Genomic DNA, 27,411 nt, shown 5'->3' on the forward strand with positions numbered 1-27,411 from the left:
GTACATGTTGCATAATATTCTATTGTATGAATATGCCATACATTATTCACTCATTGATGGGCATTTATATAGTTTTTGGTTTATTGCTATTGTAAATAAAGCCACCATGAACGTTCTTACACAAATCTTTGTGCACAAATACAATTTAATTTCCTTTAAGTAATAAATACCTAGGAATGAAATAGATGGGCAATTGGATAGATGAGTGGTAGCACTTTAAGAAAATGCCATTCTGTTTTCCAAAGTATTTTATTTTTATTTTTTTCCAAAAATGTATGAAAGTTTCAGATGCTTTACATTGCTCTTAACACTTGATACAGTCTTTAATTTTAGCTATGGTAGTGAATATGTAGTGGAATATAATTTTGGTTTTAATTAGCATTTCTCTAATGAGTAATTGTGTTGAACATCTTGGTAAAGTCTCTGTTCAGATCTTATGCTTATTTACTTTTCTTTTTTTACTCATTTTAGAGTCCCTTGTATATTTTGGATACCAGTCCTTTATCAGAGATGTGATTTGCAATCTTTTCTCCCAATTTGTGCCTTATATTTTCATTTTCTTCATAGTGCCTTTTGAAGAGTAAGACTTCTTAACATTGAGTTCAATTTTATCAAATGTCTTTCATGAGTTGTGCTTCTAATATTGTATCTAATACGAGGCCATTACAATTTTTTGCTATGTCATTTTTAGAAATTTTAGTTTTTATGGTTTAGTATTTAGATGTATGATCTATTTTATGTAAGGTGTCCTTCATCCGGTTGAGGAAGTTCCTTCTTCTGCTTCTTTATTTATCAAAGGATAATCTTGTTTGCTCCTTTTGTTTATTGATGTAATGAAAAACATTATTTTAAAATGTCAAACTAACCTGGTACTTATTACATTTTTACATCTTTTTTATAAGAGACTTTGTTTTATAGTTCTTTTTACCATATTGTTCTTTAGTTTTTGATGTCAGGGTAATACTGCATCTTAGAATAAAATGTAAAATATCCTGTCCTCTCTGATTCTCTGTTTGCATAGATTTGATATTATTTCTTTCTTAAAAGTTTGGTTGACATCTTTGGTGAAGCTATCAGGACCTGAATTTCCTATGACAAACACTTTAACTGAAAATTCCACTGTCTTAATACCCACAGGTGTTTTCAGATTATTTTAGTCTTTTTGAATGAACTTTGGCAGTTTGTATCTTCAAGGAATTGTCCATTTTAATCTAAGCTATGGAGTTTTTGATGTACATCTGTCTGTATTATTTTTATTATTATTTTACTATCTGAAGAATCTCTAGTTTGCAATATTGTCATGTTTACTCTCTTCTCTCCTCATTATTCTGATTAAAAGTCTGAATTGTATTGATTTTTTTCAAAGAAAAGGCTTCTAATATCATTCCTTTATTTTTATTGCTTATTTGTTCTTGTGTTTAACCTGTTATTAAATTTTTTCAGTGGGTTATTTTTGTCTTAGATGTTGTAGTTTTCTTCTAGAAGTTATATTTGTCTTTTTCATATCCTCTCCTTCTTTGCTTACTACGTTTGATCTTGCCTTTGCTTTCTTAAAAACATGGAATATAGTTATGACTAATTGTAACATCCATGCCTAAAATTGTTATCAATTATATAATGTAAGTTTTAAGCTATCATTTTTTTCTCTTCGATGTGATGTATAGTTTCAATTTATTTGCATGTCTGAAAATTTTTGTATTGGATACTATTCATAATAATTTTCATCTTTTTGAGATGTTTGTACCATAAAAAGTTTATTGAGTTTTCTTCTCGGTCATGATTTAATATATGGAAACTTTGGGGATCTTCATTTAGCTCTATTAAATACTCTAGCATAAATATTTCTAACTAGCATTCAAAATTTGTTGAGTTTCTTTCTCAGATAAATCCGTATACAAATACACACATTTTTGAATGAGTTCTTACTGATTTTTGACACAAGAACCACCTATGAAACCTGAACCTGTATCAAAATATATAAACCTCCCATTATTCCAGACAATTCTCTCCTGCTCCTCAGTCCTCTTCCCGACTCTCCCCCAGGCATTTGCTGTTCTAATTATTTCTGCTGTAGGCTAGTTCTCAGTTCTAGGGCTTAGCAGAAATGGGAACATAAATACATACTCTTTTTGTATAAGTTTTTCTTTCACTTAGGTTTTGACTTTTACTTATGGTGCATTTTAAAAATTGTTTTGTAGTACATGTTTGCATAATGTTTACATTCCTTGTAGAGACTTGATAAAGTTACATAACACATCTTAATTCCTTTTTCATCCCCTTTCCTTTCTTTCTCTCCCGCCTCCATCCATATCTTGAGCTCCTTTCCAATTGAGAAAGATCTATCTCCCTACTTCATATTATTTACCTTTTATTTTCTCTTTATTATATTTTGGGTTTCTCATACAAGAAAAACCATGTAATATATAAGCTAGTGTGTCTGATTTATTTCACTTGACATTATGGTCTCAAGGTGCATCCATTTTCCTACAAATGACTCTTTTTTATGGCAGAGTAGTGCTCCATTGTGTGTAAATACCACATTTCCTCTATCCATTTTTCTGTTGATGGACATGTAGGCTGCTTCCAAGATTTAGCTACTGCGAATTGTGCTGTAATAAGTTGCATTATTTTTTTATCCGTTTGTGTTGTTTTTTTATTGCTGGATAGTGTTTCTCTCTGTGAATATCAAATAGTTCTTTTATTCATTTTTCTGTGTAATGATTCTTGGGCTGCTTTTCATGTAAGGCTGTGAATATTCATGTATAGAGGTTTTCTGTGGACACAGTTTTATTTCTCTTGGAGAAGTATGCAGGAATGGGTTTCCCAGTTATGGGGTATGTATACGCTTACGTTTACAAGGAGCTCCAATCTTCTCATTTCCACAGTGCTTATGGCATTGTACACTCCCACCAGAAGTATATGAGCGTTCCAGTTGGTCCACGTCCTCTCACGAACTCGTCGAGGTTTTTTCACTTTATTTGTTGTCATTAGTGGGTGGTCCTGTCACATTGTGGTGTCCATTTGCATTCTCCTGATAATGTTGAGCATTTTTTCAGATGTTTATTTGTCATTCATATATTCTTTTGAGAAGTGTCTTTTCAAACATTTTACCCACTTCTTATTGAGTAATTTATTTTTCATGGAATTATGGGAGTCTATTTCCTAGATACTTGGCCAGTTTTGTGTTTTACAAATATTGTCTTTAATTATTTTCTTACGAGTGCTTTTGATAAGCACAAATTTTGACAAAGTAAAGTGATATAAAGTATCTTTTTTTCTTTTTTGGTCATAGTTTTCTGGGTCCTATGAAATTTCTGCCTGCCCCCGTGGTGTAGATATTAAGAATCAATCAATCAGGCTGGGGATTTAGCTCAGTGGCAATGTGCCTCCCTCACAAGTGCAAGGTCCTGAGTTCCATCTCCGGGAAAAAAAAAATCAATCATTTTTAGAAATTTAAAAATACTTTTAATAAATATGATTTATTTGAGGGAAAACCAACCAAATGTTTATTTTATCTGTGTTCAAAACTAAATGACAAACACTTGAAAAAAGAGATGAAATTTTATGCTTTGTATTTCTCAGTGAAACTGGTGCAGTCTTACGCATAATGAGAGCCCAAAATATTTAATCTGAACTATATGCCCCTAAAATAGACATAGCGTAAACTTTTAAACTTTTGAAATCTTCATGTAAATGATGTACCCACCATATAAAGTACAGAAATTAATTGGCTCATTTTCATGATTTTTGTTTTGCGTTTGTTTTCCTTGTTGAAGAGGAAGAGAAGCAGGCTTAGTGTCTCGGAGTGATTGTGCCAGGGTTCTAACTTCAGTGTCACTATTAAAATCTTGGAAGTGAGAGAGTTTCACAGTCCATCTCCTACTGCCTTCAGAGGTCGGGTGGGACTGTTAGAAATCACAGAAAGCCTGCAGTTCTCATTGAGTGAGGTGTAGCCTGACAAAAAAGTTTGTGTTACATGAAAGTTGCAGATCTTGACTGAATGTTTAATTACCCTAGTCACGAGGAGGAGGAGGGCTATAAGCAGGGCACACTTGGTGCAGGGGCGGGGAGGGGTTGTCCATAAAGGACAGGTCAGACATTTTTGTTCATTCAGTAGCTGCAAGTTTTCAAGACAGTAGGTTTGCTGTTGCTTTTCCTTTTTTTTTTTTTTAACCTTGCAGAAGACTGAGGGACAGAGTAAGACCTGATGTTTAGTTACACTGGTGACATTGTGAACTTGATCCCAGACACTTTCAGCATTGGTCCTGTCTTAGTTACTTTTTTATTGCTAGGATAAAATAACCAGTCCCCACAAGTTAAAGGAGGAAAGGAATTATCCACATGCAGAACTACGCTAAACCAATCAATGAACTGATTTAGTTATCACACGCTCTTAATCCACATGAACACACCCTAGATCCAACCACCTCCAAAAAGCCCCACCTAGGAGCTCATAAAGCTTTGTGGGGACATGCAGATACGAGCTGTCACAGGGTCAGAGCTCTGACATTGGCTTGTGAGTACCTGGGAAATTACTGTGCCTTTCTGATCCTGGGTTTCTTGAAGATGGGGCTGATGACAGTGCTTATGTAGAGCAGTGGTTTGGGATGACTGAGATGAAACAGGCAAAGGGCCTGGTGCACACATCCATGCTCTGTGAATGTAGCCACTGTCACCATTACTATTGCTGTGGCTCACAGTAGTACTAGCATGGTCTTTGGGGAAGGTGTAAGCAGCAAGCCTTTTCTAGCAATGTAGTCACAGCGACAAAGTGCTAGTTTCTTTCTTCTTAATTTGTACTTAGATAGAGAGATCCAGGCTCATCCGGAAGTCTCCCTACCTCCTCTGGTTGCCATAGCCACACGCTCCACTCCTCCTCATCACAATTTCAATTCTCAGACCTTCTTTGTCTCCTTCCTTCTGAAAAATCAGCACTTGGAGTCAGCATCTCTGCTTGTCGGACTCATATTGTCAGCACTTTCCCACCCTTGAAGATCATAAAACCTGAGGGAAATGAAAAATTGTACCTTATCAGAAAAGCACAGAGGAGGCTCTGGTTATATTCCTCCTTCAGGTTTGTAATTAAACCTGGCTCCAGGGGGCAGAGGTTTTGCAGGCTGAGGACAAGCTCCTCAGATTCCACTGTGGCCGAGACAAGAGGACTTAGAGCAGGTGCTTGGAGAGGCTGAGTGAGGCGGGCAGGAGCCTTGGGGCACGGGCCTCCCCTGTGCAGAGCTTCCAGGCTGGGCTTTGCCATATGACCTTGTGGAGCCCGTGCCAGGTAAGCTGGTCCTGCAGGGATGTTTCCTTACACGCCAAGGAGTTAGAACCCAAGTATGTCCTGTTTGTGTACAAATCTGCCAAAATGAAATTCGTCAATCTGCACAACCCACATGCACGAATGCCAAAAGCTGTTCCAAAACAAAGCAGCACCAAAACATCCTTTTAGATTCCTTCCTATCAACAGACTGGTGTTTTCTCTACCAAACAAAACCCTTCTAAAACCAACCAAAATTCTTGTAGTGAATTCTTAGGTTAATTCAACAAATGCTAGTAAAATTATGTGTTATTTCCTTATATTTTTAAAAATGGTATCAGAATTTTCTCCTCAACATCTAATTATCTTCCACAGGATTAGTAGTAAAGAATGTGTTGTACAGCTTGGTGGCCTTTGCATTTGCTATTATAGAAAGAGAGTGACTAAGAGGCATTGATATCAAATGAGGAAGAAAAATCACATGTTCATTTAGCCCGGTGCTTTTGATAACATTGTCCCAAGGAATTTTGAGCTTGAAATAAGACAATAATGCAGTCACCAATCTAGTTTTCCTCTCTACCCTGTTTCCCATACTTGGTAGTAATAAAAGTATTACTAAAAGTAATAGAGTTGATGAATTAAAAATTAAAGTACTTGAAAAAAAATCCACTTGGAAAGACAGTACCCTGAAAAATAATTATACTTCTAAAAATAATAATTAAGGAAATATCCTCCGCATTATGATGATCAAAACTTGGCTTGGCGTCAATGAACATTCTTTTGTTTTATAATAGTTCACATATCAGGAGAGTCTGGTTATGGAAACAGAAATGCACTTTGATCTGAGGGAATGAGTAGGTTCCATGAAACATGGCGCTGATGACCAGCTTCCTAAAGGGGTGGCTAGAGGCCTTTTGCTGCCTTGTGGATGCCATGAGGCATTTATTCACCCATTTAGGCACGCAGCCTGCCTAAGGTGGCCAAAGCTTTGAAGGCAGTGGCAGTCAAATGAGGCCTGGGAACAGTTTTTACTAACAGGACAGCTGAGCTGCTGAGCCTCAGGTTCCCCTTCAGGTACAGTAACTTAAAATTTAAGGCAGTCCCATACATCACAAAGACATAACACCTTCTATTTCTCTCTTCTGTAACTTGAAGTTCTAAATAGTCCCGTGGTGTCTCGTTTTACTTTGGTGTACAGAAAATATTAATTTCTATATAAATAATAACAATTGTGACTACTGATGATTCCTATGTTGAGAATTAACTGGAAGAGTAAATAATAAGTTATATACCTGAAGAAAGTTCTTGATAGCCTTTTAACACTTCTGCCTACCTTTTCATCTTAAATTATTGGAGCTTTACTATGACCCTTAGATTATTGTAGGGTTTACAAAAGCATCACAAAAGCACAAAGAAAAGAAAAATAGCCACCTGTAATTTTACAAGTAAGAGATAATATCTGTTAATACATTGGAACATTCACTTTGAGTCTTCTATGTTTTATGTATATTTAGATATTTTAAAGTAATCCAAACTTAATACAGTATGAATGTGAAATTTATTCTCCTTCTATTGTTGCTTATCAATGTTGAAGAATCCCTTAAATAAAATTTATATAGATTCTAAAACTTCCTGGTCACCCCAATTATTAAAGCAAATAAACAAATAAGAATTAATAGTGAAAATTAAAGTAGACCACTATCTTCTGTGGTTGAAAACTCTTATTTTTACATCCTATTTAAAGCATTTCCCTGCCTTCATCTCTAGCTGAATTTCAAAGAGAGGGGGCATAGAGACAGACTATGTTTTACTCTCCTTCTTCTATTCCATTGCCATGGAAGGCGAGTTGTGTGTTCTGCTCAAATATCCCTTCTTTTCAGTCCTATACCTTTCAGTTTGCATTGGGAGCACTGTCTACCCCTGGGTCAGAGAGTGTGAGATGATATGGACTATTTCACTTAGGGACACATGACTGCCTCCTACCCAAGGAGCCTGATGACTCTTGAAACTCTAATAATTCTTTTGTTTTCCTCCTTTCTTAATCTTCCATTGTTCCTAGATTTTGTTACATATATATGTATAAGAAATGTGTTAAAATGTGTTAATATACTTTTCCCATTTGCTTTTTTTCATGTATGCCTCTCTCCAGTCAAACTAGGGCATCTTTCTGCCCATCTTGGTAATTGTGTGTATGTGTATAGGGGGAGGGAGTGGGGAGTGATAGAACAAACTATTTGCTAGAATCCAATGAAAAACTTTTCAGTTTTAGAATTCCAAAGTGGAATTTTACAACATAGCACCTAGCTTGAAAGTAAAGCATCATATAGAGAGGATATTGCAAATTCATTGGATCAAGAATGAAGTTAGGAAATTATAAGGTTAGCATTCTCTAGATTGCATTATGTGGCCACCTCTGATGGCCAAGGCATCAGAGACAATGACACTGCAAGAGCAACGAAGATAGAGGAAATCTCACCCTACCAGGATTGAGAGCTTATGCAATGGAGATGGGGAGAAAAGTGGGAGGTGGAGGAAATAAAGCGTAAGAATGCTGAACTCCTTCCTCTGAACTTTGACTTAGAATGTCAAAAAAAGTTTTAGATAAATTTAGAGAAATGCTGATAGGTTTTATCCCAATTTGTGTTTGGAAGATTGTCTCCACTAAGGATTCTAGCAATAACTTCAGGGGTAAACACAACAAAGTAAATCAAATGGTCCTGCCTAGTTAGGCAGAGGAAAAGTCAGTCAATTTCCTGAGATGTTCCCAGTTTTATAGGGCAGCTGTGGGATTCACATATTCCACAGCTTCTAACAATGATTGAGAATAGCTGTATTGAGAGTCAGTGGGGTTCTATGAAGCCTGCCATAAGAATGAGAAATTGATTTGGGATGGAGTCTTTGAGGCATGCAATCTAGGTCAAGGAACACTGGGAAATTTCTCCAGGGCCAGGGAGCATTGCATGATTGCCATTGCCAGAGAAGAAATTTGTGTTAGTGAAGACTGAATTTTATCATCAGGGAAGTCAGGAGAGAACTCGCTGGGGTATAACAAAACCCCAAATCATCACATGTGTTCAAAACTCCCCACCTACCACCCTCTTGGGTATATTCAGTGACTAGTCACCCTTTTCCACAAACAGGGATCCCCAGCTAGAGCTCTGCTCAGATTGCCTTCCAAAGTGGCAGTGCAATTTGATGCTGCTACCTAGAGTTTGAGAGCACCTCTCAACTACAACTTCTTTTGCACTCAGTATATTCACACTTTTTGACTTTGATAGTCTGTGCTATTTCTTTACTGCTTTATTTGCATTTTCATAATGGTGAATGGAGTCCCTTATTGTGGAAAAATTTTTTAAATTTTAGTATCAAATTTATCAACCTATTCCTTCATTGATTATGTTATTTATATCTTGTATAAGATTTTCTTTACTGTTTCAAGGTCAAAAAGATAGTTTTTTGTACTGTCTGGGTCTAAAGGTTTCAAAGCTTTTTTGTTTGTTTTCATTTTAATTTAGGTTTCCAAAATATCTGCATCTTATGTTAAAATACAGTTTGAATTAAGGATCTAATTTTTTTCCATTCAGGAAGTCAATTAGATGAATGCTTTTATTAAATATCTCATTCATTATAAGTTCCATTTCTGTTATATACACCAGATTTCTACACACACACAGCTCTATCTCTCTCTCCCTCTCTCTCACACACACACACACACACACACACACACACACTTAATGTTCTATTTTGGTAGCAGTACTTTTACTTCTATTTTGTTTTAAGTATATATTTTTTTCATAAATTCTTTTATGATTTATTCTTCAACCCACGTATTATTTCATAGTGTGACATTTGATTTACACAGATATTTTTAAATAGCTCTGATACTGGTTACTTCTAATTTAGTTGTTCTGTGATAAGAGGATCTGGCCTGGCAATTAGATATTTGGGATAACTTATTCCTGAATTACTTCCTGTAATTCTGTCAGTTTTTCCTTTTCTGGAAGGTGAGCAGTCAGTTTTTGAAAATTTTCATGTGTACTTACATATATCCAATAGATGTAGCATGGTATTATGTATTGTTCAAATCTTCCTTAACCATATTAATTTTTAAAATGCTCAATATGTTCATTTCTAAAAGGTAATTTAAAATTTTCTGCTTTGGTGGTGGAGTCCCAAATTACTTCCTATAATTCTTTTAGTTTTTGTTTTATATATTTTTCTCAGTTTTCTTATTTGCATTGAAATCAGGATTTAAAAATCTTCGAGTATAATTTTTCTCATTATTGTTCATTATTGTTGAATTTTTTTGTTATTGTGTTTTCCTTTGAACATCCTCTCGATGTAAAATTAAGCCTATAGAATGCTTTCCCCCTTCCACAATATGGATTCCACAATATGGCATGTTTTCATGTTTACTGGTTGTCTTTTGGTCTTGGTTAGTAACTTCCAATTCTAATTCCCAGTCCCAATCTTTTGTGCTTGATTCTTTTTTCGTCCATGGCCCTGTGTTAATAGTAATCTTCTCTGTATATATTCGAGAGTGAGTTGGTGGGGTGTTTCTTGTCTCATGTTAAGTTCCTTTGCCAAGCCTTCAGTGTCTTTATTAATGCTATCGACTGTTAGCATGTGTGTTTGTCACTTTCCTCATGGCTGAGACACAATAGTCCACACCCACAATTTAAAGGAAGGGGGTTTATTTTGACTCCCATTCTCACAAGTTTCAATATGTGGAAAGGCCTGGCATCACAGCTCAAGGAAAGCTGTTCTTCTCAAGACAGTCAGGAAGCTGAGAGCAAGAGCGAAGGGAGGAGTGGGGGGAAGAGATTTTCCCTTCTAGCTCAGGTCCTCAGTAGCTCACCTCCAACCAGACTCCAACTCCCAGTAACACATTTACTTTGGAACCCATCCATGGGTTCATCCACCAATGAATACAGGGCCACCAGTTCCATGCATCTGCCAAAAGCACCACCTCTGAGAGCAGCAGGCCTTTGGAGGACACTGTGGATCTCAACCAAAATAGCATGGATTCTTTTTCCACACAGCTTGATCTTATGGTTTCTGTGTACCAGAAATAACTCAGAAAAGGTTCTAGGAACTCTTTTCATTTTGAAGTTCAGCTATGGATCTTCAACTTATTAAACGTGACTTTACTATGTTGCATCTTCTCTTTCTATGACAGTGTATGCATTTGTGCCTCATATGTGTGTTTGGGTGTAGGGGGAGAGATTCCACGTGGATTATCTGTTAAATTAGCTACATATACACACATATATGAGTGATTTTTTTCTTTTGAACACTATGGACAAGAGGTTATATTTTTCTCATTCATCATCAGTAATTCTCCTGGTCCTAGACACTGTGAAATCTAAAATGTATATTTTTATCAATGGCAACTTCCTTGCATCTTTTCAGCAGTGGATATTATCACCGTGTAGTTTTTGTTAATCTTACTACTAAAATAAGGTTCCAGCTGACATTTTTTCTACCTAGGATTGGGGATCATTTCAGAGAAATCACTTGAAATTCTTTTTCTGGATTTCATCTGTTTTTATCTTTTTCCTATTATTTCTTTATGTAAGTCACTATATATTAAAGTGATTTGCATAGTCAAAGTATATTTTCTTAAATCAAGTCTAGTTTTGTTATCTAAGAAGCTGTTCCCAACATCAAATATGTTCAGATATCAAAATTGCATCCTTTCATGCTTTTGAATCAAGTCCTTTTATATATATATAAATTATATTATATTTATATATATATGTGCATATGTAGCATATGTGCATTTATAGTTTAGGTAATGTTCCTTTTTCTGCATAGCTAAATACATTGGGATTATGTCTTATAAATGAGATAGTTTAACTAGTGACACTCAGTGCTATTAAAGTAAATCATTGTTTTAACTGAATCGAGTTGATTTTTCATCCTTTTGTCTGCTGGCCCTCCTGGTTTGTTTTAAGCAGTGGCTCTCAGACTAGTATATCCAAAAGTTTTGTTAACACCCAAATTGTGGGGCCCTGTATTCAGAGTTTCTGATGCAGAACATTTATTATACAGCCAAATAATTTTCTCATCTAAGTTCACAAATGATAATTATGGTGGTGGACAAGGGATTATATTTTGAGAACCATTAGCTTATAAAGTGGTCCTTACCCCAAAGAGCTGTTAAAAGATTTAGATATCTGTACCTTACCCCAAACCAGTTAAATTAGCAGCTAATTTAGATAATGCTTCTTCAGGCTTTATGCTGTACAGTTCACAGTCAAATCTCATCACAGGTGGGGATGGGCATGACCTGGCTCAGATTTTGAGATGATTCCATAATGAGTTACTCTCAACTCTCTCTGCACTTTTCACACTTGTTCTTTGTTGTCATTGCATCTAAGGTTACAGTTGCTCAGCAGCTTCATGCAGGGAACAGTGCTTCTCCCCCTTGGCTCGTCCCCTTCTGTACTTTTGCTAGAAAATGTAAGTTTTGGCCATGGTTTCAGCATTTGAATCCATCTTTTCTTAAATTCTTTTTTATGTTTGATATTTTGAGAGTAAAGATAATAATAAAAAAAGAAGAACTGATTATAGAGGCATCTTCTTCTCAAATCTTTACAGACAAGTCAATTGAGTGTCCAAGGAAACAAGCAAAGTGTTCAGGATTGCACTGGTGGCATGGCTATGAGTCCCAGGTGATCTGGTCCCAGGTGGTTGGTACACTGGACGGTCCTGATTAACCTGGATTCAGTGAGGACACACTGGCAGAATGATCTGCTTCTTAAGGTGTGAGAATTTACTGACTAAGCCACAAACAGGAAGATAAGCTACAAAAGCCTTTGCTTCTAAGCAGCGAGGTCCTCTCTGTGGCTCATGGTATGGGGTAGAGAAAAGTTGGTATCGCTCTTGCAGTGAATACAGATGGATTCAAGAGGCAGAGAATCCCACTTACATGATTCAAAAAGTCCTCGGTGTCTCTATCTGCTGACAATATCTTCTTTATGTTTCTAGCAAAATTATGAAATTATGCTGATCCCTATATCCTTCTCCTCACTTTGTGTTATGTTGGCAGTGAACAAAATTAAATTAGTGTTGATGTCATCATCCTGAAGGAAGGAAGCTTAGGTTTCTATCTTTCATTCTTCCATAAATAGCTCTATGAATTTAAGTTAAATAACTTTATTTCACCTGGCCTGAATTTTTCTTCAGAAAAATTAATAACTTGAATTAGATGATTGTTACAGCCGAGTTTAGATGTGTCCCCCCCACCCAAGCCTCATGCAGTCATAGGCGGGGCTTTTTCAGAGGCGCCTGGATCTAGAGTGTGTAACCTTGGAATTGATTCCTAGTGCAATGCCAGGCTCAAGGACACTAGGATTAAGGGTGGAGTGCTATCCACTTTAAGTAGTCTGGATAAAATAAAAGGGGTAGAAAGAAGCTGTTTAAGTCCCTTGTTGCTTTACTACCTCTGGCCACCTTGACTTCTCTGTGATGCCCCATTGCAATGGGCCACTCTGGCTTGGAGCCAGCCAATTATGGACTGAAACCTCAACACACTGTGAGGTAAATAAACCCTTTCTTCCTTTAACTTTGGGTGTTGGGAAAAGTAAGACAGAATTTGGTACCAGAGAAGTGAGTTTTCAATGATTTAGTTTCAGGTATGACAAATAAAATCTTGTAGCAACTATGAACTGTTCCTATAGCATTATATTCAGATTATTTATAAATATATTATCACAGTGATTTATTGTGGTCCTACAGTAATTTCTCAGATTTCAAAAGAATAAGCTGTTTACCTAGTTCTTATAAAAGTTTTGGGAAAAACAGAAATTACTTCAAAACCAAAATGAAATGGAGGGAGAAAAAATAAAAAGGGAGAGAGGGGGTAGAGAGGAGGGAGAGAGAGAGAGAGAGAGAGAGAGAGAGAGAGAGAGAGAGAGAGAGAGAGAGAGAGAGAAGGGAAGAAGGGAGGGAGTGAGGGAGAGAATATAAATGAGAAGAAGGAAGAAGAGGAAGAGGAGGAGGAGGGAGAGAGGGAAAGGGAGGGAGAGGAAGGCACCGAGAATAACTGAATCTCTGATCTTCAGATGCTTTTTGCCAAACAAATGAAAAAATAAGTAATTCAAATTCACTATATTTATAATCTCACTGGAATTTCTTAATGTATGTTAGAATGTTTCGTGGTGCATTGTTAAAATAGCTATATCTGTGTCATATGTTATCAAGGTGACTGCCATTACCAGAATACATTATATTATGAACTTCTCTTCTGTTTCCAGGGAGATGAACTGACAGTGTCATACAGATGTCTCCTATGGCAGGTGATGTTTCTTTGTGTTTAAAATGATTTACAAAAGAATCCCCAGTCAAGGGAGCGCTTCTAAGCATATTCACCTATGAATAGATACACCCTGAGGATACAAACTTGAAAAAAATATATATATAATATTTCTTTCAGTAAAATTTTGGTAATCTTCCTTTCATTAATGGCTGAGTAGCTGAGGAACTCAGAGAACAATTTCAAATACAACTCTCTTAATTTCCTTCCAAGATATATACATACTCAGGTAATTATGGGATATACTTAGGACTTCTAAGGACAGTTTTCTTTTTAATTCTTCATATGTGTTTGCTATAATTTGCAGAGTAGGAAACATATTTTGGATAATGGCAAAGCGTTTTCTCTGGAAGATTAGTAGCTCCTTTTAATAGTCACTTTCCTTAAGGAAAACAGCAAACTGATATAGTAAGCAATTTGGGGATTAGATTGGAATTAAAATTTAAACTAATAGTAGTTAACATTCATTTTCTTTAATGAATATATGCTACTTTTTTCAGGTGGCTGATTCTCTGGCTATCTTTGTAGCTGCAATACCTAGTTTCATTAGCACTGTGGTCAGATGTTATAGGTTGAGTCTCTAGAAAATAGACCTTGACATAAAATTCATATGCAGTAGGTTCATTGGGAGAGGGTGCTTGGGAACAGGGAGTGAGACAGAAGTAGGATCAGCTCTGGTAGAAGCTGAATTATGATGCAGCTGCAGCAGGAAGCTCTGGAGTTCACATAGTCCTTTGGAGTTATGAATCAAGGCAAGGGGTGTGTGTCTGAACCCCGCATGGACCAATGAATGGATCTTGGCTGTCCTTCATGGAAAGAATGTGAATCAGCTCACTTCTGCAAAACATGGCTTCCAAACAAAGGGCTGGTAATACTCCATGTAGGTCTAATTAACTAAAGCACTGAAATATGTGTGTCACAAAAGACCAGGGATTCAAAATGTTTTCGAAAAACAATCTAGAGAAATGCTATAGCCACTGTTGGTATTAGATGTCAAGGGTGAATTTCCATTTAGTAATTAAAGTATGAAAATGTATTCCAGAATTATGTATAAATATAGTATGTTTTTTCTGAGGAATTTGAAGTTTAAAACATCAAATTTGTTTCATTCAACATGTTTCTTTTAATGGCATAACTAAGAATATGCAACTTGAATGGAGAATGCAATGAGCGTGGAGGATGTATATGAATTTATACTACATTTATACTGCTTTTTACTACATGTTTGCAGAAGACGTCAGTCATACGTTGTCTGTTTCCTTTGAGTATCTAAAAGGGCTTGTTGACTGTTGTTAGCTTGGCCTCCTATAAGCTTGAATGAAGCAGTGTACCTGTGTGTATCTAGACTCCAACCATCTCACAGGTCCACACAGCACCACTCTACTACAAAGCCCACCATCTCTTGATCTGATTATTGCAAGAATCTCTTACCTGGCTCCCTGTCCTTGATGCTCATAAAGTCTCACTGTAGTACATCAGCATGTGTGGCACTGTTAAAATGCAAGTAAGGTGGTGTAACTACTTTGTTGAAGAAGCCTGGCTTCACTTTTCAATCAGAGTAGAAGCCAAAGCTTTTGCATTGCCTTCTTCTCCTCCTAATCTGCCATCCTGTGCCCTGCACTGAGCACACTGGTGTCCTTGCTATTGTTGGAACAGACTGCACCCGTGTCAAGGGATTTTTGTCCCTGTCTCAGACTGGAGCACTCTTTCTCCAGATAAACTGCATAGCTTACTTTTTTCCTTCCCGTAGTAGCATACTAACACATTGTTTTCTCCAAGATGCTTCCTGAATATACAGCCTAAAATTTCAACAATCCTTTCCTATTTCAACTCTTTTCTCTTTCTGCTTTATCACTGTTTAGTATGAGACACGTTTTACTTGTTCCTCTTGCTTATTGTCTATCTCCCTTTATGGAATAACAATTCTATAAGGAATGATGTTTTTGGCTTTTTCACTTATTCTTCTAGCCATAGTACCAGGAACAGTGCTTAGCTCACCATAGGCACTCAAAACATCTTTGCTGAAGGAAAGCAGGTTTAGATGATGAGTGTCCATATGTAGTTAATGCTTTGGCACAATTGATCTCCAGTGTCAGGTTGTTGCAAGACATAGCTAAACATTGGAAAGAAGAGAAGAACGTCCATAAGTCCTGTCTTTTCCACTCTCTCTAGAGATTAAGAGTTTTCAGTACTGTGAGAAGTTCTGATAATTAGTAGTAAGTATCCTCTGAGTACTCGCACTACATGAGATGACCGTGAGTCTGAGAGGAGCAGGAGCATTCTAGAATGGTGTGAGCTTGTTTGTGTCCAGCCAGGAATCTGTGAGACAATACTGCTGTCCTGGGGGTAGTAGAAAGAAGAAACTAAGGGCTGGTTTAAACAATAAAAATGTCCTAGTGGTTATTAAGAAACTGTGTCTTACTTTTTTCCTTCCAAAGTAACCATTCCTCAGATCCTGTTTAAAACAGGACCTGAAACTCCAGGATCAGTTTAAAAGAGATTAGCTCTAGGTCCAACCCAAAGTCTGCTTTGTCTGAATTAGGCTCTGAATGAAATATCTCATAAATGGTTCAGCGTGACTGGCAGCATGCAGCAGCAGACATTCTTATGGGAGCTATGAGAGAGAGGCTTTATCATGTCAACTTGTTTTCGGAAAGGATGTGGAAATTTGGTTTGCAGTTTGCTTTAAAAGTTACTTTTTTGTGACATCCTTGGGTGTCAAATGCAAAGCAAGCTTCTTATGTATAACATGTCAGTTTGCTAAACGCCACAAGATTTGTTTTTCCAGATGTCAGCCCTTTGCCTCTCATGTTACTCGATCCAAGATAATATCAGAAAAAAATTATATCTAAGTAGCAGCAGGACATCTTGAAACATAGTGTAAAGTTGAGAATGAAGAGCGAGGGTGTTCATTCTATACGACATGAATGACCTTCCTTTCTCCATGCGTTATCCATGGTTTTTCTAGTGAAAGTCACTTCAGGATACCGAATCATGAGCAACCCCATGACAACTATCTAAAGCACCACAGGCATTAACCAGTGTGTAGTCCATTCCTTCATGATAACTTTGGATGCTATTCTGAAGTTGTGCAGTATAGTAGGATCCCCTGGAAGTCGGCATGAGAGCAGGCTTAGAGCACGGTTCCTCTCAGTCCTGAATACTAAAGATGGAGCATGCTGCTTATCCTCTTTGCTTTCAGTGAAGCCTCAGATAAACCAGAATAGCTTATGGCCCATTAGGATGCAGGTGGTATAGGATGCTAAGCACCTCATCACTGTGGCTAAGTACCCAGGAGCAAAATCATGATTATACATTTTCCAGTCATCTTTGTCTGTAGAATTTTGAAGACTGGGGCTCTGCAGAGACTGGCTGGTGGTAAGTACAGAAGCCTATACCATGTTCAGATGCCCTCCAGTGTTCAGTTGCACGGCCAGCCCTTCATATTCTCTAGCCTAGGGTGTGTGAGAAACCTAGCTAGTGAGCAAGTTATTTTAAAATGAAAAAGAGGATCAGGATCATCAAAAGCCTATCTGGATTTTATTAAAAGTGGAACTTAGTAAATGTGGTGGATTAGTAAAAGGTCAGCTTGAGTGGGAACTCCCAGCTGAACTGAGTCAGCATGGTTCTGGGTGTGGAAGACCCACCTGAGGGGTGATGCTGGAACAGCATGAAAGGAGAACAGGATGGGAAGATTGCATGCTGTTGATTTTCCAGGAGAAGCTTTTGTTCAAACTCAGCTGTTTGAGGGGGAGGGGACAGGGAGGGGGAGGGGTTAGGGCCAGGATGGCTGCTGCTGTCTTCAGGGGAGCTCTGGACTTCCCCTTTGTCTTGAGGGTGGCTTCCTGGCTCCAGGGCAGTTCCCTCAGCCTGGTGGTGCAGATCCCTCGCCCTGCCAGTGCAGATTTTCTGGCTTCCCACTTCCCCTTGGGCCTTTTCCATGCAGATCCTTCCTACAGACTTGCATGTCCTGGGCTCTAGGCCTCCTGCTGGACTCCTGTGGGACATTGTCTCAGGATCCAAGCCCTCCGCTGAATTCTTCCAGGCTCTAGCTCTTGGAGACGTCTTTTGCAATCTCCTACATTTGATTTTTTGGTTGGATATTATAAGATAATCTTATGTGTCCCATATTAAATCTATTCCCTTGCAAACCCTGTAAACATAGGGCTTCAGTGCCCAAGGCTGCTACTGGGAATGGTGGTCCATTGCCTCCCTGGCATTGCCTGTGAGTGCATCCCGGCCTGTGGACACTGCTGTGAAATCATGACAGCCTGGGTGGGCTGAGAGCTGTCATGTCTGGGAAGAAGGTTGGGGGTCCATCATGCCAGACCCTGTCTCCTCCAGGCTGGCTGAGTCTGGCAACATCACAGGGAAATATTTGCCAGATTGAAGGCACAAAAAGTGAGTGTTCATTTTCTCCCTTTTATTCTGCTCATCCATCAGAGACTGGATATGGGATCCCAGCACATCCCAAAGGAGAGAAAACATTTTGTTTAATCTTATGGCTTTTTGTCAACAGAACTCCCTAGTCTTGGAGTTTTGGACGATTTGTTTGCATTTGGCTTTTTCTACAGGTGATTTACCAACACACACATAGACAAAATCACAACATGGCAAATGTGTCAGCCTCAAGCCTCTTCATATCAGCAGAAGTGGCACAATGCCCTCTGCCCCTTCCGGATCATCAGTCTGTTCTCTGAGGAGCTCGAGGCTGTGGGAGTGGGAGCCACTCACCTTCCCAGCTTCTTTCTTGCCTTAAACCTGTGCATGCCAAAATACCACGGGATGCAGCACCTTGCTTTTTCTTTTGCCACAACACTTCTTGAAGGGAGCGATAAAGAGATCTGTTAGTGGTGCTGGGCAGGGAAGCATGGGATGCTTGGCAACACTAAGGGTCCAGAGGGTGCCACACATCCTATGTGCTTTGGACCAAAATGGAAGAACGATGTTGACAGAACAATGGTGCTGCAAGGATTAGAAAGGATTAAAGTAAAGCTGTGCTGGAAGGGGCTCCCAGCCACATGACTCTTAAGGTATTGTGAGTGGCACAGATAAATGGGTGAGATGCTTGCAGGATCTTTCTGAAAACATCAACACTGCTTCTCTCATAGGCTTTGAGATTGTACTTCCATTTTATGGACTCCATGGAAAGGGTGGGAGAATTTCCCTATTGTTTTGAGAAAGAATGTAATTTTTCTGCTGTGAAGAGATTTGCTTGCTGCAGTGTAGCCCCACTCTTTATGTTTATTTATTTATTTTTTGGTACCAGGGATTGAACTCAGGACCTTGCACTTTTGAGGCAGGCAGCGAAACCACTGAGCTAAATCCCTGGCTCCAACCCCACTCTTTATGTAGTAAGCTTACTATTTGTCATCCAGGCCTCTGCAGAAGGGCCCAGGAACATTCTGACTCTTCTCTTTGCAGCTCTTGCTGGAGCTGCCGGGAACATTCACTGTAAAGGACACAAAAACTGTCTCTTACAAATGAAAACAAATTATTCCACATCCCATAGAACAGGTAGAAGGCAGAGGCATATTACATTGCATCCTACCTTTGGCTTGCTAGCCTATCAATGGTCCAAAGCCAAAAGTGGTGTCTGAATTGGTATAATGTGGGAATGTTCCTTGCATAGAGGCATCATTCACTGGTCAAGGAGATAGCATCCACAGTAAGAAAGTGAGAGCAGCTCCTGGAAGACTGGCAGGAATGGTAATGGTAATGTGCCCTACAGACCAAAATGCATGCTTCACAGTGAGAACCTCGGTGAATTCTCTTTGGAGACAGAATAAAATTCCTGGTGAACTGCTACAGCATTAGTTTTTCTCTTTGTTCAAATTTGAATGGTGAAACAGAGTATCTGATAGAAAGGTACTGGACTCTGAAATTCCACAGAAGCAGCCCCTTCCTGTCTCCTCCTGAGCACATGGCATGTTCTCTCCCAGCTCCTGGCTTTTATTGATGCTGGTCCGGAAATTCCTTCCCAGCTTATCCTCCCATGCAAATAGCATCCACCCTTTGTCTCTGCCTTGTGCCCCAATGGTAGTTACTCAGTATGTTCCATATTCTACCACTAAATGTATTATCCACCATGGTCCTTATCATCACCACTCTATAAGGTAAATATGATTATTATTCTCAACTTACAAATAATGAGAGTTCATGGAAATCCAGTAAGTTGTTCAAGGTCATTCAGTTTGCTAACAGGAGAACTCAAATTTGAAGCCAAGCTGTGTGACTAGGCCTGCTGATGGCATTAACCTGTATATTATGCTGCTTCCTAAAGAGCTGCATACCTTATATATTCCTCCAAGATTTCACTGTCCACTCCTGCCCAAAGCCATGTGCTTTCTTTATTTACAGCTGTACACATTATTAACAACATCCATTCCAGTCCTTGATCTAATACTCTCCTAGTAAATACCTAAGATTTTTATAAAATGATACTTTCTCTCTGCTAGCTTATACATTCTTTAAAGGCAAATGTTCCCAATAAGGTGCTGGCTGATAATAAATACTCAGTAGTGCCTGTTCATTACACTAAATAGGTTAGTTCATATAAATGCTAGAAAATGATTAAAGATGAAGCACACACCTCATTCATCATCTTGTGACCCATTTTGCTAAGTATTACTGAATTGTGACTATGGCAATGTCCAGCACATTTACAGGACCAGCTTTAAAGTGTCAGGCTGATCAGAGTCCTTCAGAGATTCACTCCATTGTGCAGGCAGGGCAAGTGAGTACATTTCTGAGCAACAATTCAATAGTGAATAGGTCAGAGGGCTGTCAAATAAGACACTAAAGTGTTGTGCTGAGAACAAGCCAGAAGCAATGCAAAAATCAATAAAGACATCTGAGAAATAGCTGGGGTTGACCAGACTTAGGCAGGTCTGGCGGGCTGAGGCAATCTCCTTTATCCACAGACCAACCATTACTACAAAGCCCAAGCTGAAAAGACGTAAGCAGGATTAGACTCCCTTTGTTACGGCTCTGCGGAGATGCAAAATAAACGCATATGTCCCATCGATGCCTCCGAGAGTGCTGGTCATCAGTAAGCCCGTGGGTTCATTCTGAATATGCTGGGGAGCTTCTTTGGCACAGAACAATGAAGAGTGAAATTACTATTCCAGAGGGTTCTCCAAGGGGTGGCAGTTGAGATGATGGACTCTAGATCGAGACAGGAGTGCTGTTTGACCATCACTTACAGTGTGAGAACTTCGCATGGAATCCCATGCTTTGCGGCTCAGTTCTTTATCTGGGAAGGACTTACCACCAGCCTTGGGGCTGTCATTGGAAAGCAGTAAGGATTAATGAGATGATGCTGGTCATGTGATGCATCTGCCATCCATGTTAGCTTTTACCACAGTGCAAATCATTATTTTCATTACTAGCAAACTGAAAAGTCCACAAAACTAGTCTTGGTATTTCAATATTCCTTAAGGTTTGAAAAAAAAACTTTCCTTCTTCAAATCCAGTTGAGAAAGGAGAAAACTGAGGCATGAAGAAATGTGATAATTTTTCCAAAGTCCTAGATGCTTACAAGGATAGAACTAAGATTAAAATTTCAAACACCCACTGTGGGGCTAACATTTTTCCACTTATTGTCTATTCCCAAGTGTCCCATGGATCTACAAGGGGATAAGAGGTCGAGTTTTGCTGTAGCATAATTGCTGTAGCATAACTGCATTTGTCATATGTGAAATTAAAGTTGAGCTGGGCATGGTGGTACATACTTGTAATCCTCATACTCTGGGAGGCTGAGGTAGGAGGATCTCCAGTTTGCAACTAACCTGGACAACTAGTGATTTAGCAAGACCATGTCTTAACATTAAAAAAAAAAAATGGCTAGGAATGTAGCTCATTGTAGAAGACCCTACAAATAAATGTAGAAGCAATTATAAAAGAAATTATCCTGAAGGAAAATTGCAGGACTGAGAGATAATGGAAGAGGTCCTGTTTTAAACTGGAAGACATGGACAATCTCACTAAGGGAGGAAAACTGAACTGTGACCTTCAGTACAAAGAGAACGTGATGGTGATGGCGAAGAGGTTGGCAGGGAAGCTGTCAGTCTGAAGGCATCACCAAGATGGAAGTTTCCAGGAAGGAGAAAACTTGACTCGATCTATTGCCTGAAAGAAGGCAAAAATAATGGAGCAGAGAGAGAAAGGAAAACAGCAGCCCAGGGACAGTTCAGACAGGAGAGGTGGGAAGGTGTGTCTGTCCAAGGCTTTGAAGCTGTCTGAAGAGTTAGGGTTGAAGCGTGAGGGAAGGGGCAACGCTGAAATCTGAAATCGTCTACTTTCCATGCTTTGGTTCATGGTCAGGAGTGGAAGCAGAGGCCAGCTAGGAAGCTGATCTGATCACCCAGGCAAGCTATCCTGGGGGTTCATGTCTGAGGCAGAGGCGCAGCACTGAATAAGAAGAGAGGGAGCAGGACAGAGATGTATTTCAGAGGTGGCATCTTCAGGATGCACACACAAAGCCCACAACTAAATTTGACATAAAAGATCATCAAGTGATGACCCCAGAAAAATACATGTTAGTTTTAAAAAGTATAATAGAGTTTAAGTCATTTGTAGTCTGCAGCCATTGCACATGAAATTTTTATAAATTTCTAAGGTACATATAAAAATCTCCCTGAAATCAGTTTTTGAAAATAACAATATTAAGTTAAACGCCATGTTTATCATTATTTCTTAAACAGCATGAAAAATTCCCTGGTTTTAAATTTATAACATTTTACCCATACACTCTTTTCAAAGAAATCTTCAGAATCAAGCTGAGGAGGACCCTAAAGGTGTGAAGTTTAGAATTTCTGACATCCATGTACACAGCAAGAACTAATTACCCTGAACCAAGTTGTGTGCTATAAATTAATTCTCTTTAGCTGAGAAAATGGGATACAGCTGACCAAAAAAAAAAAAAAATGCTGTGGAGCTCACCAACTCAAGTTTGTTATTTATTTCATGTGGAAAAAATTATCAGCCAAAGCATACATTTCACAGCATTTATAGAAGTTGAGCAGCTGAATTCCATTGTGACATTTTGCAATTTATCCCACAAGGGTTTAACTACATTCAAAATAACATTTTAAAACTGGGCTTGGGCATGGGAGGCTGAGGGAGGAGGATTGTAATTTCAAGCCTGACTTGAGTAATTTAGTGAAAATTAAAAAAATAAAAATAAAAAGGGCTGGGATATAGCTTCAATGCGAAAGTTCTGGGTTCAATCCAAAGTACAGCAAAACAAAACCAAAAAGGAACCCTAAATCACTATTACTCTCATTTCAACCCACAATTTAATCTTTGAACATTATTGTACTTTGTATCATGATTGACAGTGTTCATTTAGTGGGACTTTATTGTTTTGTTTTGGAACAGCATACTGGTTCTGTTGATGTAAAACATGTTCCTTTCCTAGAACCTCAGACAGTACAGCCTTACTGAGCTGGAGTGAGGTTTCTTGAAGTGGAGTGTATATGGAAGATGCATAGAAGACAAAGTAGTTGGATATGCAATGGCCTTTCCCAGGCTTCTAGTTTTGTAATAGTCGTCAATTCCATTGTTAAACCAATCACGTTACAGTTAGTTTCTTGTATTGCTATGATCTCCATGTTGTGGACAGTGGCTCTGGAGGCAAGTGCTGCACCCCATGTGAGGAGTCTCGGAAGCGAACCTTTTCCAGTGCAGCAGCCTACACCTGGCAGCTGGACTCTGGCTGAGCCCTTGGTAGTAGCTTTCAGGAGAACAGAGCTGAGCTGTGCCCAGACTGAGAATCTAGAAAAAGGTACACAGTAAGTATACAGTGTTTCAGACTGCTACATATATAATGATTTGTTATGTAACAGAAATCAGTATATTGGAAAAATAGCCAAATTTTTACTTTTATAGTTTTAACTTCTATAAACTTTAATTTCTTATAGTTAAACAGAGGGGATTTGAAATATAGCGTTTCTCCTCTTTGTTTAAGTCTTTGCCTCCACTTAATAAAATTATACACTGTCCTAAAGGTCATCCCATCACCCGTAGAAAGATATCTCTTCTATTTTGTGGAATCACCAAGGAAAAGATATAAAACTTAACTTTGCTGAAGTTCTGCCAGCCTCGTAGTCCTAGGCAATTTCACTTTCTGAATTTTAACAATAAAAATAATGGTTAAATTTGTAACCTCAGGTGAGCTTTTTGAAAACTACATGTGGGTCCATCCACCCTGAGTGGGAAGCGTTTTCGTTAATCAGTGGATTAGGAAAGCCCTAGGGTCCTTTCTAACATCCACACTGTATGATTTTGTTTTGTACTTATTACAACCTGTGACACACGTAAACAGGATTCGGGGGGCCCCCTCCCCAAGTCTCCCCACTTGTTCCCTTTATGATATGCTCTCCGAAAGAAACGGAGTGTGTCTGTGACCACCAGATGATTCTGACTATGAATGTCAGTCGTCAGTCATCGGGCCTCATCTGTTGGGCTATTTAGAGTTCAGCCTAAACACTACTTGTGGAACAAGACTCCATCTCCTTCCCCCTATACCATGGAAGGGAGAGAGGAAGAACGCATTTGTGGTCTCCTGGAACTGTGCCCTAAAAGCTATGGTCAGATCCATCAACGTGTAGAACTGGCTTTTCGGATTCCCTTTCTATGATAAGATTATTTTTCCTGCTGTTTGGAAAATCGCCCAACCTCTACTCACCTCAGGAATCTGCATTCACACACTGGTCATTTATCCTGCAGGAAAACCTCTAGGTTTTTCTCTAGAGCTGCCTGCTAGTGCATAGACTGAACAGTGACTGATTTTGGGTGGTGTAAGGATTAGAGTTTGAGTCCTTTCATTATGTTATATTCTTTAGAGATCAGAATAAATCATTTACATATAAATTGGTCAGCAGTGCTTTCAAAAGGGAATCAACCAAAAATCGTGTGCTTAGTAAGTTTCCTGGAGTTTTCAAAATCTGAATTTTAAAACAGATGAAAATGTTGGTAAATGTGGAGGTGTGGTTCAATCAGACCATCCTGGCTTTGATTCCTGTTTTAGCCATTTGCCAGCGAAGCAGCTGAGGTAGAAGACTTTCTAGCCTCAAATCTTAGTTTACTGATGGTGGCTGGAGTTTGACTGTAGCAAAATGGAGAATTTTATTTTCTCAGTAGCTGATGAGAAGAGGTTTTGATTAAATTACTGTAGGGTATAAGAAACTCCAAAAATGGAACCCCAGTTTCTAGTAAGAAAAGGACACAATTTTGTACAGTGAAAATATTTAAGAGAGGAGAGTGGAACCGAGCAAGGTATTGAGACACACAGATCAGGAGAGGAGATGAGTCCAATTAGGCTGCTTGCAAAGAAGCAAAACCCTTCTGTCTTAAAGACACCTTCACTAAAATCTATGTTCTTATTTTTCCCTTGTACATAAAAATTCAAAATTCAGGTTTTGCAAAAAAGGTTTGTGAAGGAAAAAAAAAGACATGCAGGAAAATCTTCCCTTCCTGATGGACCATCTACACCTTAAGGTTGTTGTGAAGGTTAATTTACATGGTGTAAGTGCCTAGCTGAGTGCCTGATACATGCTTCCAATAAATGGTAACCATCATGCCTGCTATATATCACATTGTGTTGTAGGAAAATCACAATCCCTGTGTGGTAAGTAGGACGCCTGTTTAAACATAAAACAATGCAAAAATGCTACTAATAGATACTTGCAGTAATTAAAAATTGCAAGCAAAAATAATATATTTACCAACATATATATGAGGAATGAAGTAGCCCCGCTTGGGAATTAAATAGAAAATTAAAGGACAGGGTTCTTTAATAAAAGATAAAGCAATCTCTAGGAAGATGTAGAAAGGGAAATGTCTCATATTAACAATCAAGTAGAACAAGGTGGATTGTCAGGGAATAAAATTTTAATAATTTGCATCATAAGTAGAGTTATTGGTTTCTAAGTTAACTGTAGCTTACTGAATGATTCACTATCACATCAACATTCTGTACAGAAGAGATTTTTAATGATAAAATATTTCACAGCTGGTTAAAAATGGCCCCATCTGGCATCATAGTTGGAGAACATTTCAGTGCCAAGCTACGGGGATGATGAAGAAGGATTTGCTGAATTGTTTGAAAATGATAAAGTGGTAGTTTAAAGAGAAGGGAATAATCACCAGGAAGATGAAAATTCCAAATCCCCCTCCCCCTAGTGCTGGCAGAAGTAAAATCTGTAAATCTGTACAGGTACTTTGGAGAAACACTTGGATTATCTCCAGTTTTTAGTCTATCTTGTGGCTCACTGCAGGGAAGACTTTGGAGGTAACCTTGGCGGATTCTGTCTCCCCCCGTTGTCTTGCATGTAGTTGTCAATATCTGTAGATTGTGCTTGGGGTGCAACATTCAGAGATAAGGAGAACTGTCTGGAACAGCTTAGGGTCTTTTCCAGTCCTTCCAGGAAATGATGACCTGCAGTGCTTTATGACAAGGCCAAATGCCACCTGGTGCATGAAAACCCAGAGCAGGCTGTTTCTGCTGTGTCTTGTGTGTGGAGAGGGGCACATGCTGGTAAGACCCCATCACCCTGGGTGACATTCCTGACCTTTGAGAGATGCATGCACAAGAAATTCTAGGCTTCTGTCATCACCTGATGCCTATCTATGAGGAACTGAGTTTTGCTTACCCTTTTGAGTATGATTTCAGCGTCACCTGATTCACTTAAGTGGTTGAAACTGTAGATTGGTAAAGGAGGTACAGTGACTCTGCCTCGCTCTTGGTGACTGAACTCTTAGATTAGGGGCCTACAGAAGCAAGAGAAGGGCATGTGAAAGTCAAAGAGGTCCCAGAGGAAACCAGAGCTACTGACAACTTGATCTTGGACTAGTGGTCTCTAAAAATATGAGGAAATGGCTTTCTGTTGTTTAAGCCACCCACTCTGTCATATTTGTTATGGCAGCCCAAGCTGAGGCACCAAAGTGGGTTATTCTGTGACTGCTGACAGAAAACAATCATTGTCCATTTTCTTTACCTTCGAAGTGAGTGCTTCTCACTTGTATTCTGTAATCCAGAATTCTTCTGGTAAGAGGATCCACTTCTAGGATAAGCAGTTATGCTGACTTGACATCAGGAAGTTGAGGGCAACTGGTCCTGTAAATACTGGATTTGAAACTCTAGAATATGCACAAACTGGAAATCTAGAAGGCTAAACATCTAAAGCTAGAAAAGAATCTAAGTATCTGGGTTTATTTATTTATTTTTGCCTTCAGTATAAAATGTATATACATCATTTCTAAAGGAAAATTGTGAACATCTAAAGAAGAAAGTTATTAAACATTATTAATTTTTTATTATGTATCAGTGGCTGTCCATGAGATACAGCCCAGAAGGAAGAAATGTCTGTAACACAGCATTCCTTGCAGGCTCTGAAAGAGCCTACAAACTCTGAGAAAATGAGAAGTGGCTTTGTCTGCAGTCCAGGCTTATTTGGATAATGTATGCTCAATATGATATATAGTTGTGACAATAGAAGGGTTATCTAGGAAAGATTATGACATGTATTAATAAAAATCAAAAAATTGGTGGGGATTTAGCTCAGCGGCACTGGGCCTGCCTTCCAAATGCAAGATCATGAGTTTGATCCCTGTTACTGAAAAAAAAAATCAAAAAATTTAAAAGTATTAAAATATAGCTCCGTTTAAAAAAGGAAAGATTATAAATATAGATATGTACATATACTATGTGCAGTTTATTGGACTAGTCATTGAAAACAGACATAGGTGATAGAAGTACATATGTAGACTCCTGTGCTCCAGGAAAACCCACCAAGAGAATCTGTGTGTGTGAGGAGAGGAGAATTGGCTT

This window comes from Heterocephalus glaber, unplaced genomic scaffold (assembly GCF_053883595.1).
Source record: "Heterocephalus glaber isolate CG9 unplaced genomic scaffold, H.glaber_assembly_v1.0 deba00000676, whole genome shotgun sequence".
Lineage (NCBI taxonomy): Eukaryota > Metazoa > Chordata > Mammalia > Rodentia > Bathyergidae > Heterocephalus > Heterocephalus glaber.